The sequence below is a fragment of the Felis catus genome, chromosome A1 (genome assembly GCF_018350175.1).
Source record: "Felis catus isolate Fca126 chromosome A1, F.catus_Fca126_mat1.0, whole genome shotgun sequence".
Classification (NCBI taxonomy): Eukaryota; Metazoa; Chordata; class Mammalia; order Carnivora; family Felidae; genus Felis; species Felis catus.
The window spans coordinates 118,309,228-118,326,121 of NC_058368.1; the positions used below are offsets into that span (position 1 = coordinate 118,309,228).

At 47.9% G+C, this 16,894-nt stretch overlaps 1 protein-coding gene across 6 annotated transcripts in view; it reads right to left on the reverse strand.

The window, feature by feature from the left end:
* The window catches only part of FGF1 (fibroblast growth factor 1), a 106,039-nt gene extending 89,967 nt beyond the window's left edge, over positions 1–16,072 (reverse strand). Inside the window, exons 1-2 of one of the 6 annotated variants that reach the window (XM_011282709.4) lie at positions 15,646–16,064; positions 5,463–5,616 (exon numbers count right to left, since the gene is read on the reverse strand). The gene's annotated coding sequence lies outside the window, so the exon portion shown is untranslated. Of the gene's footprint in view, positions 1–5,462; positions 5,834–6,045; positions 6,319–15,645 lie in introns of those variants that run through there. The other 5 variants (XM_019833813.3, XM_011282701.4, XM_045039995.1 and 2 more) reach the window with 5 other exon arrangements.
* Positions 16,073–16,894: the final 822 nt, after the last annotated feature.

Below are 16,894 nucleotides of genomic sequence, written 5' to 3' on the forward strand. Positions count from 1 at the left end.
CGTCACGAACTCCCCAAAACCTTTCCAGACCCCATGACTGGGTCCGGTACTGCATATGCTTTCCTGAGACACGCAGGAGAATTACTGCGTGATTGAGTCCGTGTCCCTCTCTAGCCTCTAGCTTTCAGGAAGGCGGGAACCGTCCGTTCCAGGCTGTATCACAGCCCCGGTGTCTAGCATGCTCCCTGGCACACTGGCAGTAGCTCACAAATGAGGTGAATGAACCTGAGGTGAAGGCACTAGTGACCCTCAAGTAACCCCCCTCCCAGTCCCCATTCTCTGTCCTCTTTATCCGGCTGCCTCTTTATTTCTTTACTTTCCCTTCCCTCCTCTCTCCTCCCCTTGTCATCCTTGCTGCTCATTCCTTCTTCCTTCCTGGGACTTAGACTATCTGTGAGTCCCATGAACACTGTTTAAAGTCAACAGAAGTTGACTCCTGAGTTAAAGAGACGAGAAAGTTGTCATAACTTGGTAGGATGTGTTGGCCTCAAACTAGATCACTCCAAACTCAGGACCTGGGGGTGAACCTAGGCTCCCACCATAGTAGTTTTCCAGGGCTCCCCCAACAAGTACCACAGACTGGTGGCTTAAACAACAGAAGTGTATTGGCTCACAGTTCTGGAGGCCAGAAGTCCAAGGTCAAGATATCAGCAGGGCTGGTTCCTTCTGAGGGCTGGGAGGAGAAGCGTTGTTCCAGGCCTCTCTCCATGACTTGTAGATGGCCTTCTTTTCCCTGTGTCTTCATGCCATCTTCCCTCTAGGTATGTCTTTCTGTCCCAATTTCCCCATTCTATAAGGATGCCAGTCATGCTGGCATTAGGGCCCACCCTAATGACATCATTTAAACTCGATATCCTCTGTAAAGGCATCTCCAAATAAGGTCACATTCTGATACTCTGCAGGTTAGGACTTCAACATGTGAATTTAAGGAGAGGACGTAGTTCAGCTCCTAACACCTGCCTTCCACCTGCCCATTGCCCCAGCCCTTTCTGATTTATTGAATGAGAAGAAAGTAGGGGAGCACAGGGCCGCATCATCTTCTGAGGAAGTTACACGGGGGCCTGGGAATGGAAGCAGACCAGAGAGGAACGTGAACCAGAGAAAGGCACCCAAGAGCGAGAAGGGAAGGCTGAAGTGACCAACTGGTAAAACTCCGCTGATAGGAGGTTCCATGATGGTGCTCTGGTAATCTGCTTGTCCAGAGTTCATACCCCAGATCGGCCACTTCCTAGCAGCGAGGGCTTTCCCCTCACTTGGAAAAGGTGGGTAATAATTGCACCTAACTTATGGGGTGGTTGTGAGGGTTGAGTGAGGGAATAGCATGAAGGGGTTGGCCCTGTGCCTGGCACATAACAACTCGGCATGCAGTGTGGACACTGTCGTGGATGTTGCAACACGTGGAGGGCTAGTCCGAGGAAGATGGTAATTCAGGAAGGAGGGGATGACAAGGAAGAGGCCACTTGTCCCTGACTCAGACCAAATGACTCCATGTTCTCGTTCACAGCAATGAAGGGAAAAGAACCAGAGCCATGGTCAGACTTGGGTTTCCTCAACTGTCCCCTGTGGACCAAAGATGGAATCACCTGGGTCCTACCCAGGAAATGCAAAATCGTGGGTCCCTCCGGAACCTGGCTAAGTCGGGACTTCGGTGGGCCGGACCTGGGTACCTGATTTTTTAAACAAGCTCCCCTGTGATTCTTATGCACATTTGTTTGCAAACTACAGGTCCTGGAGAGATAGAGGGGAGTCTTGTCTGAGGTCCCTCCCCCCCACCTGTACAGCTCTGGTGCAAGAGGGGCTTGCTCCTCATGCCTGTCCCCACCACTAGCATTCCCTGGACAAAGTCAGAGGTCGTGAGCAGTTATGCAGAAAACAAATCTCTGTCGTATTTTAAACGTTCTCCTTAGAGGGGTTGCCCCGGCAGATCGAGTCTTTTACAGACACCAAGTTCTGGATGGCCCATCCCTTCTCTCTCTACGACTGGAGTCACCCAGTCTTGACGTCGAGCTGAGCTCAAGCTGACCTCTGACCTCAGGCCTGCAGAGTTGAAGCGGGGTGCTGGCCCAGCAGGCTTGTGCCTCTGCCTCTGTGTCTGTCATCAGGCACCATTTCCTCTCTTCTTGGGCATCATCTGCTGACTGGTTCAGGAAAACCTGAGGCCCTTCTTGTTCCCCCGTGACTGCATTCGTGTCTTATTCCTGAAGACCTGGTCTCAAAAGCCTTAGGTCCTCAAAGTGGAGAGTCTGACTGTGGGCCAAGCTGGGGTCTGCCTTTTTTTCTTTCTTTTTTTAAATTTTTTAAAAAACGTTTATTTATTTTTGAGAGAGAGAGAGATAGAGTGTGAATGGGGGCGGAGCAGACACACACACACACACACACACACACACAGAATCCGAAGCAGGCTCCAGGCTCTGAGCTGTTGGCACAGTCTGATGTGGGGCTCGAACCCAAGAACCATGAGATCACGGATCATGGCATGAGCTGAAATCAGATGCTTAACCGACTGAGCCACCCAGGCACCCCCGGGGGTCTGCCTTTCTTAGGAGAGTTTCCAAATCCTGGCCTACTTTCCTAGGTCTTCAAATATCACCTGTCGTGAATTCCTGTCACCAAATTCCACCTGTCTCTTAGGACCCCTCCAGTGATCCGATAAAACATACATGGCAAATCAGGTGGGAGCACAGCCTGGGTATGACATGTGGCTCTGTCACTTGGTGACTGCGTGGACTTCGGCAAATGGCCCAGCCCAGCAAGCCTCAATTCCTACTTCCCAAGGTTGTTATGAGAATTCAGCAAGGTCAGATACATAAAGCCAAGTCGGGTACCCGGCACATAGTAAGGGCACAGGAAACATAAAGTGTCACTTTGGACTTTGGAACAAAAGGACTTGTGTACAGCATGTTCAGAACTCACCTTTCGCTAATAATAACAATAGCAAATACATAGTAGTTACTATAAGCCAGGCACTAAGAGCATGACTCATTTGAGCCTTTCAGCGACAAGGTTGGTACTTTTTTACCCCATTTTACAGATGCGGAAACTGAGGCACAAAGCCACAGGATTAATAAATGGCACAGTCTGAATCTGAACCCCAGGGAGCCCCGCTGCAGAATCTATGCACTTGACCACTATATTAGGCTGCCTCTCTTAATTCGGAATATTTAGGAATCAGACACTTCATATTCCCTTCCTTCCTCTTCTCTCTCTGTAGACCACTGGCCTGGATGCTTGCCCTTGTTCCCATACCTTGGACCCTGCCTCCCAGCTGAGTTGGACATCCTGTCAGTCCACACTCACTCTCTGTTACCTGCCCCCCCCCCAGGTAGGTGCCCTCCCTTTTCTGTGGCTGAGTGGGCTCAATCCAGTTGTACCTTGAGATGGGACCCCTTGTCAGTACTCCGTGAGCATGTGTTGATTAGTGAAAAACAGGGGGGAAAAATCTTCATCCACCTACAATTCGTTTCACGTGTAGGCATTAGATTTACCTAAAACCGGGTATGCTTGCAGCACCCGTGACAGATTGCTTTTCCAGCAGCTTAACTCAAGGAGCATTGCGTTGGCCAAGCAACACCCTTTGATAAGGTGGATGGGGAATGCCTTACACTCTGTACCTCCCTCACTCCTAGAGGGTGGCCCAGCAGGCCTGGCAGCTCCGTGATCCTCCACGGTATACTAGCATCCACAGAACGCATGTGAGCCAGGCGAGCGAGCACACTCTCCATCCTGGGTCAGGCATCCCATCACTTAGTGTAGGTGGAGCCTAAGATGCCGTCCACCCTCACCACTGAAAGCATCATCATCGTGGTTGATGCTACTGGCCTATGGCGTGAAACCACTTAACCAACCTCATAGCGCTTCCTTAAATCCTTTTCGGAACCAGACAAGCCGTATCTGTATGTATGCACAGCAGATCTGGGAGAGAGTTTACAAGAAACTCTGTTTTTCTCCCTTCATTATTTGTGTATCAGTTTGGCCTTTGATCAAGTACTTCATCTGCAAAGCCATTTACTCATACTAGCAAAGGCAGGGTCAACAGAAGAAGCCTCCAGTGCTCACCAGCTGCCCTCAGCAGCACCTTTGATGATCTTGCCTTCAGATACACAATCTGAAAAGGGGAATTTCCTCAGAAGCCCTCAATGACCAACACAAAGAAAACAAAGGAAAAGGGAATTTGTGACTGTGAATCACAGTCTCCACCAAAATCCACACTCATTCACTCAGACAGTCCCAGTAAACAGCCGGCCAGCCCTTCACTGGACACCACTTTGCAAAGCCGGGCTTATTTCTTTTCAACCCTCTGCCACCATCAGGGCTGGCTGAGCCTCACACAAAGCCCCGGTCGTTCTTTGGCGGATGCTCGCCTCTCCCACCGCTGTTTGCAGAACTACATCATAAACAATCACATCTCTGTAGGGAATGAAAGGGAAAGTGCCAAAGCAGAAAAAGAATGCAGAAGAGTGTGTGGGGAGGTTGGGGGGTGGGGGGGGGGGGCGGCGCAGTGGTTAAAGCAGCTAGAGAGAGCATTGAATGTTTACATTCTGCTGAGTCACGCAGGGAGCTCTTAGACCCCAGTGTCCAGATAAGGTGAGTTCCTCTTGGGTCTCTGAAAAATGGGCACTTGATGCCTAAATTCTCCCCCAGACCTGGAGGTCTGAATTTTTCAAGTGTTCTTCTCTAGAAGCCTTGCACACTTTGGGCATGTAATAGTGACGTGGATGTGGCTAGCCATTCCCGCACCTTCTCCTCCAGTGCCAGTCTGCAGGGGCACTGAGATGAGCGTGTGATATTCAAAGATCAGAAGGAAGGTAAGGAATAGTCCAGGTGAGCCACGGGGCCATCCGAATAGCCGCCTATCGTATCACATTCGGCTAATCCTGTATTTCAGCCCGACTTTTGTATCAAAATTTGGATAAAGTCTGAGGTGCTCAGTGAACAGCCTTCCCGAGGCAGCTGAATGTCCAGGTTCCCCAAGAGGGTGAGTGTGACACAGCGGGCTCACGCCCTCCAGACTTACTAAAGCCACCGATTTTGGCTTCTGCGGAACCGAAGGGGCTGTATCCAGCGCTTCAGTAAATGAGGACATTCCGCCCCCTCCAGTCCTCATCGGCCCGGCAGTGGAGGAATAAAGGTGCTGGGGCAGCATGGTGCAGGATCGTTTTTTACAGTCTCTGAAGTCTAGGTGCTATTTTTACATGCCTGTGCCACGGGCGATGCCTCTCCCCAGAGCGGCCAACACCACGGATTAAACAACCCAGCCAGAGGCGAGCCTCTGGGGATCCACTTGCCGGGGAACTGGTTCCAGTGGTATCCGCTTAAAACATCCCACTGCCTTCAGTCTTCCCGTTTTTTCCCCCCTCTCCATGTAATATTATCCTTGCACTTGGACACACACACATACGCACGCCCTCAGCTCTGCACACAACCTGCTCTTTCCTCCCCGAAACGGAGACTCAGATTCTTACCTGAAAACCTTGTAGGCTGAGGACTGTGCCTCTTCGTCCAAGGGCAACACGGAAATCCACTGGGTGTCGTCTGCTCCGTGTCACTGTCACTGTGCTGCGGCTGCTTTCCCAGCAGCCCCACGCCGGCTCTCTGAACTTCTCGGTTACTGCAGCTCTGTGTGGGGAGAGGGGACGGGCCGTGGCATGCACATCAGGTTGCTGGTCTGCCTCCAGACACCATGCCACAGAGCCGGCTACCAGTCCCGCAGGGCCGTGTGGGAAGCAGGGAGGCAGGCTGGGGAGCTGAGAATGCCAGCCTCTGGGTCTCTCTCTGACCTTGTTTATCAGCAGAGGGGACCTGCCTGTAGACTCTAGCCCGCACTGACCCCACCCACAGGGACATACACAGAGCTCTAAGTGCCCCCAACTCTGGACAGCCAGCAGCAGGCAGAGCTATTGGCCAGCAGGGAAGGGAGGCAGAGACGACAGACGGCAGCTATCCTGGGTGTTATTTTAACGTGGTTTGTCTTGGGGCAAATGGCTGAGCCGAATGGACTACTGGCCTGTCTGAGCAGAATCCTGTTTATTTGGAAGCCTCAGTCACCAGGGAAACAGCAGGTCGTGGCTCAGAGACGCTCCTCTGGAATCAGAAGGCTGCCGGATGAAAGAGTCCTTTTCTGTTCTGTCATCTGGCATCCCTGCGCAGGGTGTAGGTGTCTGCGTGTGGCAGAGTGTGTGTGTGTCTGTTTGTGCCATTCCTAGGGCCAAGCCTTGCAACGGGCATGTCGCAAAGCCATCCAAGGCAATGGCTGTCCAGGCTAGGGCTGGATGGGGCTGTGGAGCGAGTATTTCTGTCGTTCCTGACCAGTGGTCAAGCCTGTCACTGCTGAACCGGGCTAATGAATCCTCAGGTGAGCCCAGCTCCAGGGGCGGGGATTTCATTAAAGGACCACAGGCATCATCTTCATGCCGCTGGCCAGGACAGGGTGAGGAAGGGAGGAAGCTGCCTGTACAAATAACTCTTTGGCTGGCAGGTAGGGAATGAAGCTGGAAATTGGATTAAAAGGATGTGGATCAGGAGGTATCTTTGAAGAGACTAAATGGAAACATGATGAATAGTTTCCTATAACTGAAGAAGGTCTCTACTCCTTATATAGGCTTTGGAAGCCTGGGAGGTATGTGTTTGTGTGCATGAATGTTTGTCCCAGCCCGCCCGCCTGCTGATTCAGATAGACAGGTACGGATTGACCTGTGAGAGCTAGAAATATGCTCTCTGGGGGCACCTGGGTGGCTCAGTCGGTTGAGCATCCGACTTTGGCTCAGATCATGATCTCTCAGTTCGTGGGTTCAAGCCTCATCTTGGGCTCTGTGCTGACAGGTCAGAGCCTGGAGCCTGCTTCGGATTCTGTGTCTCCCTCTGTCTCTGTCCCTCCCTACTCTCTCTCTCTCTCTCTCTCTCTCTCTCTCTATCAAAACAAAAACAAAAACATTAAAAAAAAAATAATGCTCTCTGGTCTCCACCTCCCCTTGGAAGGTGGAGGTGGGAGCCTCTCTCCAAAGGCATCACGTGGTATCCAGGGAGCCGTTTTTGTGCCTTTTGAGGAGATGAGCCTCCGAGAAGCTCATTCCCTGGAACAGGATGGATAAGCCACGGCTCTCCTGAAAGGGACTTGAAAAGTACAGAAAAAAAATTATTTCACTAAATTTTATTAATTGGAACCTCTGTGAGCTGCCATGTCTATATATTCAAAGATACTCATAATTTGCTTTCAAAAATAATGATCTTCCTGAGTGTCTACACAATTCCAAAGGACCTTCTGAAGCACAGAAATATAAAAAAATTTCGGATAATCGTCTTCTCAATACTGGAGAATTATTATGCTACCTCCAGTGTGCATGTTAACTTTCAACCACATGGAAAGATAGATCTTAAGGTTAGGAAACAGTAAATTAGGAAATTAAACCCATTAAATAGCTAACTAAAAATTCTCAGGACAGAGATGCGGCTCAGGGTCTCACCCAGCGTGCATCCCCTAATAAAAGCCTTTGCTGTGACTAAAAGCAGGTGTCCCTAGCTCAGGGTCATGCCCTTGAACCTGCCCACACTGTGTGGTTGACCCTTCCTGTGCAGCTCGGCCGGGTTCCCATTCCATCCTTCCTAAAGGAGATGGATGAGACTGCTAACCGCATCTTCCCTGCAAGCCAACAGGAGTAATGGGACCATCCAGTGTGCCAAAATGTGTGAAAGCACCTTGAAAACGGGTAACACAAGTGTAAGTCATTATTTTAATGTTATTTCTCCATTCTGTCCAGTTGTGAACTGCTGTTAAAAAAAAAAAAAAAACCTACAAGGATTTTCCACAAAGATAATCCCTAGCTACTGATATAAACTCCTTTTTCTTTTTCTTTCTTTCTTTCTTTCTTCTTTCTTTCTTTCTTTCTTTCTTTCTTTCTTTTTCTTTCTTTCTTTCTTTCATGTTTATTTATCTTCAAGAGAGAGACAGAGTGCAAGCGAGGGAGGGGCAGAGAGAGGGAGACACAGAATCTGAAGAAGGCTCCAGGCTCTGAGTTGTCAGCACAGAGTCCAATGTGGGGCTTGAACTCATGAACCATGAGATCATGACCTGAGCCAAAGTTGGATGCCTAATAGACTGAGCCACCTGGGCGCCCCTAAACTAATTTCTTTACTGCATATCTGATATTCAGCAATGTTACTGTCCAAATACTGGGAAATAATGAATCCTCAGTTCCTTAGAGTATTTACTGTAATATAATTCCCCTCAATATTGAATTTTTAAAAATTTCACCTTAATATCCCCCAAATTCCACATTTATTTCAACTTTCATATCAAGCATCTAAATTTGTCTTTTAAATAATATACATTTGGATGTTTTGAGTCATGAGACATGATAATGTTAATGCTTTCTGGCCTATTATTTAGCCTGGGAAGAGACTTGGAGATTGCCTTGTCTGAAGGTCTGGCCTCAGAATAGCCCTCCAGCTCTGGGCCAGGAAATAATAGCTGTTGAGGCTGTTCATTAAGCATCCATAATACTCTAGATCCTATGCAGGTCATGTAACAGAAACATACCTTCCCTCAAAGCTCTTAGACCACATTTAAAGCCGTTTCTGCAATGATTAAAACCTATCTGCAGGGGGATGCCTGGGGGGCTCCGTCGGTTAAGTGTCCAACTCTCAATTTCGGCTCAGGTCACAATCTCAGGGTTGGCAGATCAAACCCCGTATCAGTCTCCGTGTTGAACATGGAGCCTGCTTGGGATTCTCTATCTCTCCCTCTGCCCCTCTCCCCTGCTTGTGGTCTCTCTCTCTCAAAATAAATAAATAAACATTAAAAAAAAAACACCCTATATGCAGGCCTACTAACACTGCAGGGGGTGGGTCTGTGAAAGGAAGAACATGGCAGATTTGCAAGACCAACAGAAATCCTGGTAGAAGCCTTGTAGTTTTATCCACAGAGGTGTGGCCATGGCCGGAGTCATCCACACCTGAAATGTGGCTGCTTCTGGAAGTGAGATTTTTCTTTCCACATCCTAAGAGATTGATTCACAATGGAGCGCTTGCAGCAGTGGCTATCACAGAACGTGGCTCTAAACCTCTTATAAGAGCCTTAGAAGAGTGCTAAAAGTAGAATGTGGCATTTCCATGCCTTGACTTATTCTGTGCTTGGGGCCTCTGAAAAGCAGACATCACTTTTTAATTGCCCCAACATGAGAGTGGAACCAAAGCATGACAGATAGAATCAGCAGAATTCAAAATGCCCCCAGCAACTATTCTCTCTCTCTCTCTGGGCATAACATAGAAACAATGGCTTCTTGTGCCTTGAATCTTGAAGCTGACAGTCAGTATTGGCTTTAAAATGTCCCCATTCGTTCGTCCTATTTCCATAAATGATGCAGTTATTTGAAACACACACCAGACACACTGCATTTTCTTTCTAATTCCATTTGACCTTGTTGGGACACAACAAATCCTAATCAGCTGACAGGAGAAATCAGATGCTGCACTCTACTCTCTCCCCTAGCAAAGTATTTCCTTCTGTTTATGCCAAATCATGCAATTAAATGAAGGGCATGCTGGCCTCATGGCGAACCAACTGCCAGGATGACGGAGGGGAGGGATTTGACACACGGGGCATAGGGAAATGCCGCAGACGTTTACAGGAAATTGTATTAGTTGCCTGAGGAGACCTGAAAGCCACAAACGTCACAGAGCTGCAGGACAGAAACAGGGCCCAATGGTTCTCAAGGGGGCAGTCACCTGATCCTATGGTAATCCAAGAACAGGAGCTCACCCCAGGGTCAGCCTGGCTCTCTGGCTTCTTCTGGGGATTGTACTTGGAAGGGACTAACCCATGAGGGGTGGGCTTCTTCTTCTCTGTGATATTGATCACCCACTGCCTCTTCTATTTTATGTTTTCTTTTATCTCAATTTTTAAATTTTTATTTTAAAATATTTTATCTTTAAATAAAAGTAATGCTTTGCACACATGGCCACATGCACAATGTACAGAAGGGTATAAAATGACCCTCATTAAGCCCTCTCCCCAAAGATAACCACTATTAACTTTTTTTTTTTTTCCTGGACCCTTTAGTGGGGAAACGGCTTCCTACACCTGAATGTGTATATGCTCAAAAACAATTTACGAGCAATGTCCTGCATTGTTGTTTGCTTTTCACTTAGTAATAAATCTCTGCACATTGGTGTAGTCCGTCCAAGCACCAGTGTTCCTGGGCTATTGCAAAATCCTCCTAGCTGATTTCCCTGCTTCTACCCAACTTACTCTCTATAGTTCATTCCAGAGGGATCCTGCTAAAAGATAAATCAGATCATATACCTGTTTGTTCACAACTGTCCAGGGCCTTTGACTTGCTCTAAGAATGAAAGCTAAGCTTGCTATCACCAACCGCTTCCCTAAGTCCACCTCCTATGAACTGCTTGGTCATTTGTTCCAGTCATACTACTCATCTAGGCCAAACGTCCTGCCTCAGGACCTTTGCCCCTGCTACTCCTGCTTCCTGAGGTGTACACATTTGTTTTCTGCCCCTCTTTGTATGGCAAGCTCTTGCTTATCATTCTTGTCTCATTTTAGATCACCTTCTCCCTGACCACCTGCTCTAAATCAGCCCCTGTCACTGTTCTTCACATCCTCCTGCTTTCGTTTCCTTCACAGACCTTACTGCCATGGAACATTATGATATTCAGTTAGCTGTTTACCGGTTTGTTTCCTGGCCCCTCTGCCACACACACTGGAATATAAACTCCATGAGGAAAGCAGGGATTTCATCTGTCTTTTCACCATTACATCCTCCGTGTCTAGACCAGCGGTTCTCAAGCTTGGATGTGCGTCGGAATCACGTGGAGGGTTGATCAAAACACAGATTGCTGGGCCCCACCTCCAAAGCTTCTAATTCAGGAGGTCTGGAGTGGGCCTGGAAATGTGCACGGCTGGCAAGTTCCCAGATGATGGTGAAACTGCGTCCAGGAACCAAACTCTGAGAACCCTCAGTCTCGACAGTGCCTGGCCCACGGTGGGTGTGCATATGTATTTGTCACATGAATGTATGAGTGTGCACCTGAGGGACTGCCACCTTCTTTGTCATGGCTTTTCCACTTCATTATTTACTTATATTTGTGTCTGTAAGTCTCCTCAAATTCTTTGTGACAAGAGGGTCCAAGTTTTGTCAGCTACTTTTAGAACATGATTTATTAGCTCCACTGATTTGTCAGCAGATGAATAAAAATGTAACGTTTTATAGGCCCTGGGAGATCCATGGGAGTCCCATCTTGTTCTCTGCCTCAGTAAACCATGAGAACAAAAGGTGGGATGACTCTCACTTGACATGTGATAGAGAATTTTGCCCAGAAGTAATCGCTCAGGCCTCCCCTGTAGTTGTTTAATAATTGTCCCCTTGGCTTGGATTCTGCCTCGTGCTTTGGAAGATACATACATAGTCTACCTGGACCCCAGGTTATGAAATGTAGGGAGGCCAGTGGTTTTCCTGTGAGTACAAAACCCCTGAGAATCTGACAAGGTCTGTAACCCTTTTCCTGAACACACACACACACACACACACACACACACACACCTTTTTTATGTGTAATTCCTGGAAGTTACAAGATACCCCAAGTCAAAATTCAAAACTCCTGATTTGTGAATTGTCTGTCTATGTGGCAAAAAACCAGAAACAACGTGGATCCTTAGTTTAGCATTTAAATTCCTCAGGAATCAGAAAGTTAAATGTAAGAAGACAAACCTTAGAGGAAAACATGAATTAATAAGATTAATAATCTTATTATTTATTTTAAATAAGGTACAAACTAATAAGGACCCCCCTGTAGAGGCACTCAGAGCCCCAATAAGATTTATAATCTTAGAAGGGAGAATGCTTTTTGGAGCAGGACTTGAAACCCAGAAATGAAAAGAGAATAGTGAGATCGCTTCCATAACATTTTGAATAATCCACACAGGAAAGAGGGGAACAGAAATCCTCCCAGCTTAGACTCTGTGGAGAAATCTAAGGATCGCGTTTTTCCCATCTGTATTCTTTCCACTTGGATTGTCTGGGTGGTCTGTGGCCGAGCTCTGTGGGAGAAGACCTAAGCTTATCAGAGCAGATGGGGTGAGGCCACATCCTTCAGGGAAGCCGTCACTGGGTTCATTATTTGATTAGCCATGGTTGGGTTTTTAAACAACTTTGAGATATAATTCACATACCGTATAGTTCACTCATTTAAAGTAAACAATTAAATGGTTTCAGTGTATTCACGTGGTTGTGCAGCCATCACCGCTAATTTTAGAACAGTTTTGTCATCCCCAAAAAGAAACCCCATGCTCATTAGCAAGTACTCCCCACACCATGTTCCTGCCAGGCCTAGGCAACCACCAGTGTACTTTCTGTCTCTGTAGAATTGCCTGTTATGGCCGTTTCGTAGCGATGAAATCATACAGTATGGGTTTCTTTCCCTTCAAAAGCATAATGTCTCTGAGGTTCATCGGTGTTACAGCATGTTTCAGCACTTCATTCCTTTTTATCGCTGAGTAGTATTTCATTGTGTGGATATGCCACATTTTATTTATCCATTCATCGGTGAATGGACTTTTGGCTTGTTTCCCTGTTTGGACTGTGATGAATGATGCTGCCATGGACATGTATAGTTTTTGTGAGAACATATATTTTCATTTCTGTTGGGTCTGACAGTGGTTTTCCTCTGAAAGACTTACCCAAAGAGTTTTACTTAGCCTGTATAATTCTTTTGGTTTTAATTTTTTTTTTTTTTTTTTTTTTTACAGTAAACTCATGGAGAAGCGAGCAGGCTTGGATCCTAAGACCTCAGAGCTCTGTTACCCCCAGGCTAGGCCCTTCTCTGCTTCTAGGTAATCTGGGACCCTATCAGTCTTGCCGTGTCTCACTTGTGAGGGCGCCAGGTCTCTAACCCTCCTGCAGGACCTTGTGAGGATTAATGGCCTAAATCAAATAGGATCTGCTCTTGAGAAGATGCTGACCCATACGAATAGGTCAGTGTGTGTCACGGAAACCACATACCCTCAAACCAAGGGCCTCGCTGGCATCAGAGGTGACAGCATCAGACAACAGGCCAGTGGCTGGTTGTTAGAAGCATAGGTAGTCCAAAAAAATACTCACCATAGTCTCAACATTTTGGTTTCCTTTGAGATCAGGTTTTGTTGCTTTCCCAATCCTGCGAACTACCCTGTGAGGGTAGAAACGTCAGGGCCATCTGCCCAACGATGGACAGCCAAAAGGGCAAGTTGAAATTCTAAAACCCACTTTCAGCTAACATTTCCTCAAAAGTACCTCCCTCTTCAGGGCCCCAGAGGCATCTCCTTTTGTGAAATCCATGCTCCCCTGACCTTTGTGGCTTTGGGGTAGGCAAGTGTCTCTTCACCCCTGGGTACAAACTAATAAGGACCCCCCTGTAGAGGCACTCAGAGCCCCAAGTGGCAGAAGGTGGGTCCAAAACACCCAAGCTTACTCATGCTCTTTGACCAGCCAACGGTGTTCCTTGGTCTTGAAAATCAGGCAGCCAGAAGCTCCCCTGATAAGTATGTAAATGCCAAATTTAATAGGAAATGAGATGGCAGGCATGCCTGGGCTCTAACTCCCATGTCACCGCTTAAGGGACAAGTAAGTTAATTCTATGAGCCTCAGTTTCCCCATATGTTAGATGAGGGATAATGCCAATATTTGCCTTGTAGGGTCATTGTGAAGGTTACCTGAGATGATGCCTCTGAGGCTGCAGCATACAGTTGGAGCTCAATTAATGTTTGCTATAATTATTACATTACTTTTAAAATCAGAATTTAGGACTTCACATAACCTAGCCATCCTCTCTCAGGTATTTAGGGAAGCTGGGTTTCTATTGGTCACTTGGCACTTGCTATGTGTCAGACACCACAGAGAGGGCTAGGGATAAAATCCAGTTTCCCCCAGGAATGTAAAATTCAAGTTTTTTACAGGGTGCGAGATTGCAGAAAGGCTCCACGAGCCAGGGAAGGCCTCAGGGAAGGCAGCACTGAGGCTGGCCCTTGAAAGGCAGGGTGGGTTCACATCCACAGAGCAGAGGGAGACACAGGTGGACAAGGACAGGGGACCGAGGAGGGGAGATCTGTCTGCACACGGGCAAGGTTGGGGGCCTAGGTAGGTCTCGTCATGATGGGTCGTCTGGGCACTGAGCCCGAGAAAAGCCTTCTGTTTTCTTTTGCACTATGTGGGGGTCTCTCTAGGAATGAGATGCCATGGGGTCTTTCAGTCACTTCTACTAATAACTCTCCTTATTATGAGACTTTCTGTCACTGATTTTTGTGGACTATAAGAGGGAGGAGATGTGATGTTGGAGGAGTTTTAAGTCTTCATCCAGACCATCACAAAAATAGCAATGCACAGTGGCAAGCATTGTGTCCAGGCCCCTCCTCTAGGACTAGCACCTTGGTTATCTTTGGGGACCCAGCCCTTCATTCCTTCCAGTCTGTGTGGTTTGGGTGGGGATGACTACACCCCATGGCAAGGATGGCCACAGTGCCCACACTGGTTCAGTGAGATGCGACTCTGAGACTCTAGACTCTTGGGAAAAGGACATGCCTCTTCTAGAGGGTGGCTTTGCCATTAGGGTGTCAGCCTGGAGTTGCTGGTGGCCATCTTGCCACTGCCTTATGTGAGTCTTCCTGGGATACAATGACACGGGGATGCAGAGCCAAGAAACGGAGAGAAACAGAGTTGGGATGCTACCATCTGGGCACCTGGATCCCACCATACCACAGCCTTTTCAGTTACACAAGCAAACAAATTTCCTTCTTTTGGCACAAGTCTCTTCAAACCGGGTTTCAGTCTATTGTCGCTAAAAGAATCCTGCTTTGTTGGAGTGTCTTGCTCCCACCTATGTTTTGTGGGCTTCTTCTTAGCATAGGTATTTGTAGTCCATAGTCAGGGGGTGGCGTGGTGTGTAACAAGGCTCAGTGGTACGCATTTGCTAGTGATGGCGACATCTGTACACATCCCCAGACAGGCACAAGTACATGTCATGTGCTTGGGAGGGGAAGCCGAGACTGCAAAATTGCCTTGTCTTCTTTGTCCCTCGAATTGGCTTACAGAGCAATTCTCCCCAAACCCTGCATTTTATCCCTCTTGTTCTCAACCAAAGAAATGAGTTCTGGGATCTGTTAAGTGTATTTTACAGGGTTCTAAGAAGTCAGGAAAAGGTGTGGAAGGAATGAGGAGAGAGGAAGATCTGCACATCTCCCTTGTGGGTTTTTTTTTCCCTTTTGTCCAATAATAAGGAATGAGCCAGCCTCCTTTTGTTTCCTATTTCATGCAGGGCTTTTTAAAACTAAGATGAACTCGACTGCAATGGGATTTGTCTAATGGTTTCTTGGAAAACATCTTCTTGGATCTCAGCAAACATAATTCACTTGGTGGGAATCATTTCTCACTTCCCCGCTAAGAACTGGACCTACCCTGTTCTTTCTGGGAGCATAGTAGCCTCAAAATGAGAGAAGAGAGTACAGGTATTTTAAGCTAGCATCCATCACACAGACTCAAGTCTGCCAGAGACCCGGATCAGGGAGGAGAAGAGGAAGAAGAGGGGCAGGGGAGAGCATTCATGCTGGACCCGAGCACGAAGTCTGTAGTCATGAGCCCCTCAGAGAAACGAAACGGATGCACTCACCTCTTTGCTTTGGCTCTGGGGCACTTTCTTTCTGGGGCGAGGCAGCCACAGCAGCCTACAGCGTCCAGGGTGACCTAACGGGAGTGCTGCAGGCAGGCCTCTGCAGGAGGAAGGGAGTTCCCATTCTCCATCAGAAGGGAGTGTCCTTCACCAAAAGGAGGCGATGCCCTTATTCCCCGGGAGTTGAGGCTGTTGGTTCCGCCTGTCCTCTCTCTGCTGCTCCCTCTCTGGTGTGAATGGAGCTCAAGGGAGTCCTGAGAGAAGAGCTGAGTGCAAAGCACACACCACACCCGCCCTGATACAGGTTGTTTTCCCAGCCCGGGAGAGCCAGGGGAGGGAGGCAGCCAGTGCACTGGGAGGCCACCCTCTCCGGGGCCCCCCACCAGTGCGGCTGATGCTGGCGTACCCACGGAAAGCCCAAGGACAGGCACTTGTGTATTTCTTTCTCCCCTCTCATGTGATCTTATTTTTGGGCTGGATACAAAAGCTATTTGGGGGCTGGATAGCTGCCAGGTGAAAGGACCATTATCTTATCCAAGTTGTCTCTGTGCCTCTGTCTGAGCTAGTCTCTGTTGCCTCTCCCCGTATACGGCAGAACTGTGGGGATCTTGCTGTGAACCTTACTTTTCATATATCCCAGCAGTTAGTCCACATTACTAACTTTATGTCAACTAGCTTACCCCCATCCTGTGAGGTTTCACAGAGGACAAGTATAATGAACAATGCCATTACTATTATGTCTGAGGCTGGTGGACCTGTCACATAACCAACATACAACACTATCTTAGACATAGAGACCCTCTTATCAGCACTGGGGTGGGACCTTCAGACCTGGAAGGCGCTCAGGAGCAAAGTCAAGGAACAGAGTGAGGTTGTAACACTGAAGGGCCCTGACTCCCCCCTCCCCCAACCGGATGGCTGCTTCTCCTTCTATCTCCCAGGGGTATAAAACTTAAAATGTTTAAATGGCTTGGTTTTTCACCTCTGAGTTTTCCTCTTCAGACATGAATGGAAAGTTTTGAAACACTCATGCCTGACAAACGCTGTATCATCATCTTCACGACCATCACTGTTATTTATTAAGCTCTTGCTAAATGCCATTCATGTGCTGAGCCCTTTTCCTGCGCTGGCTCATTTCTCCTCCCAGCAGCCCTCTGAGGAAGGTAGTCATGTTCCGATAGGACAGCAAGAGAAGCAGAGGCTGGGAAAGGTGAGCTGGCCAGGGAAAGACCAGAGCCACCCATCTGTC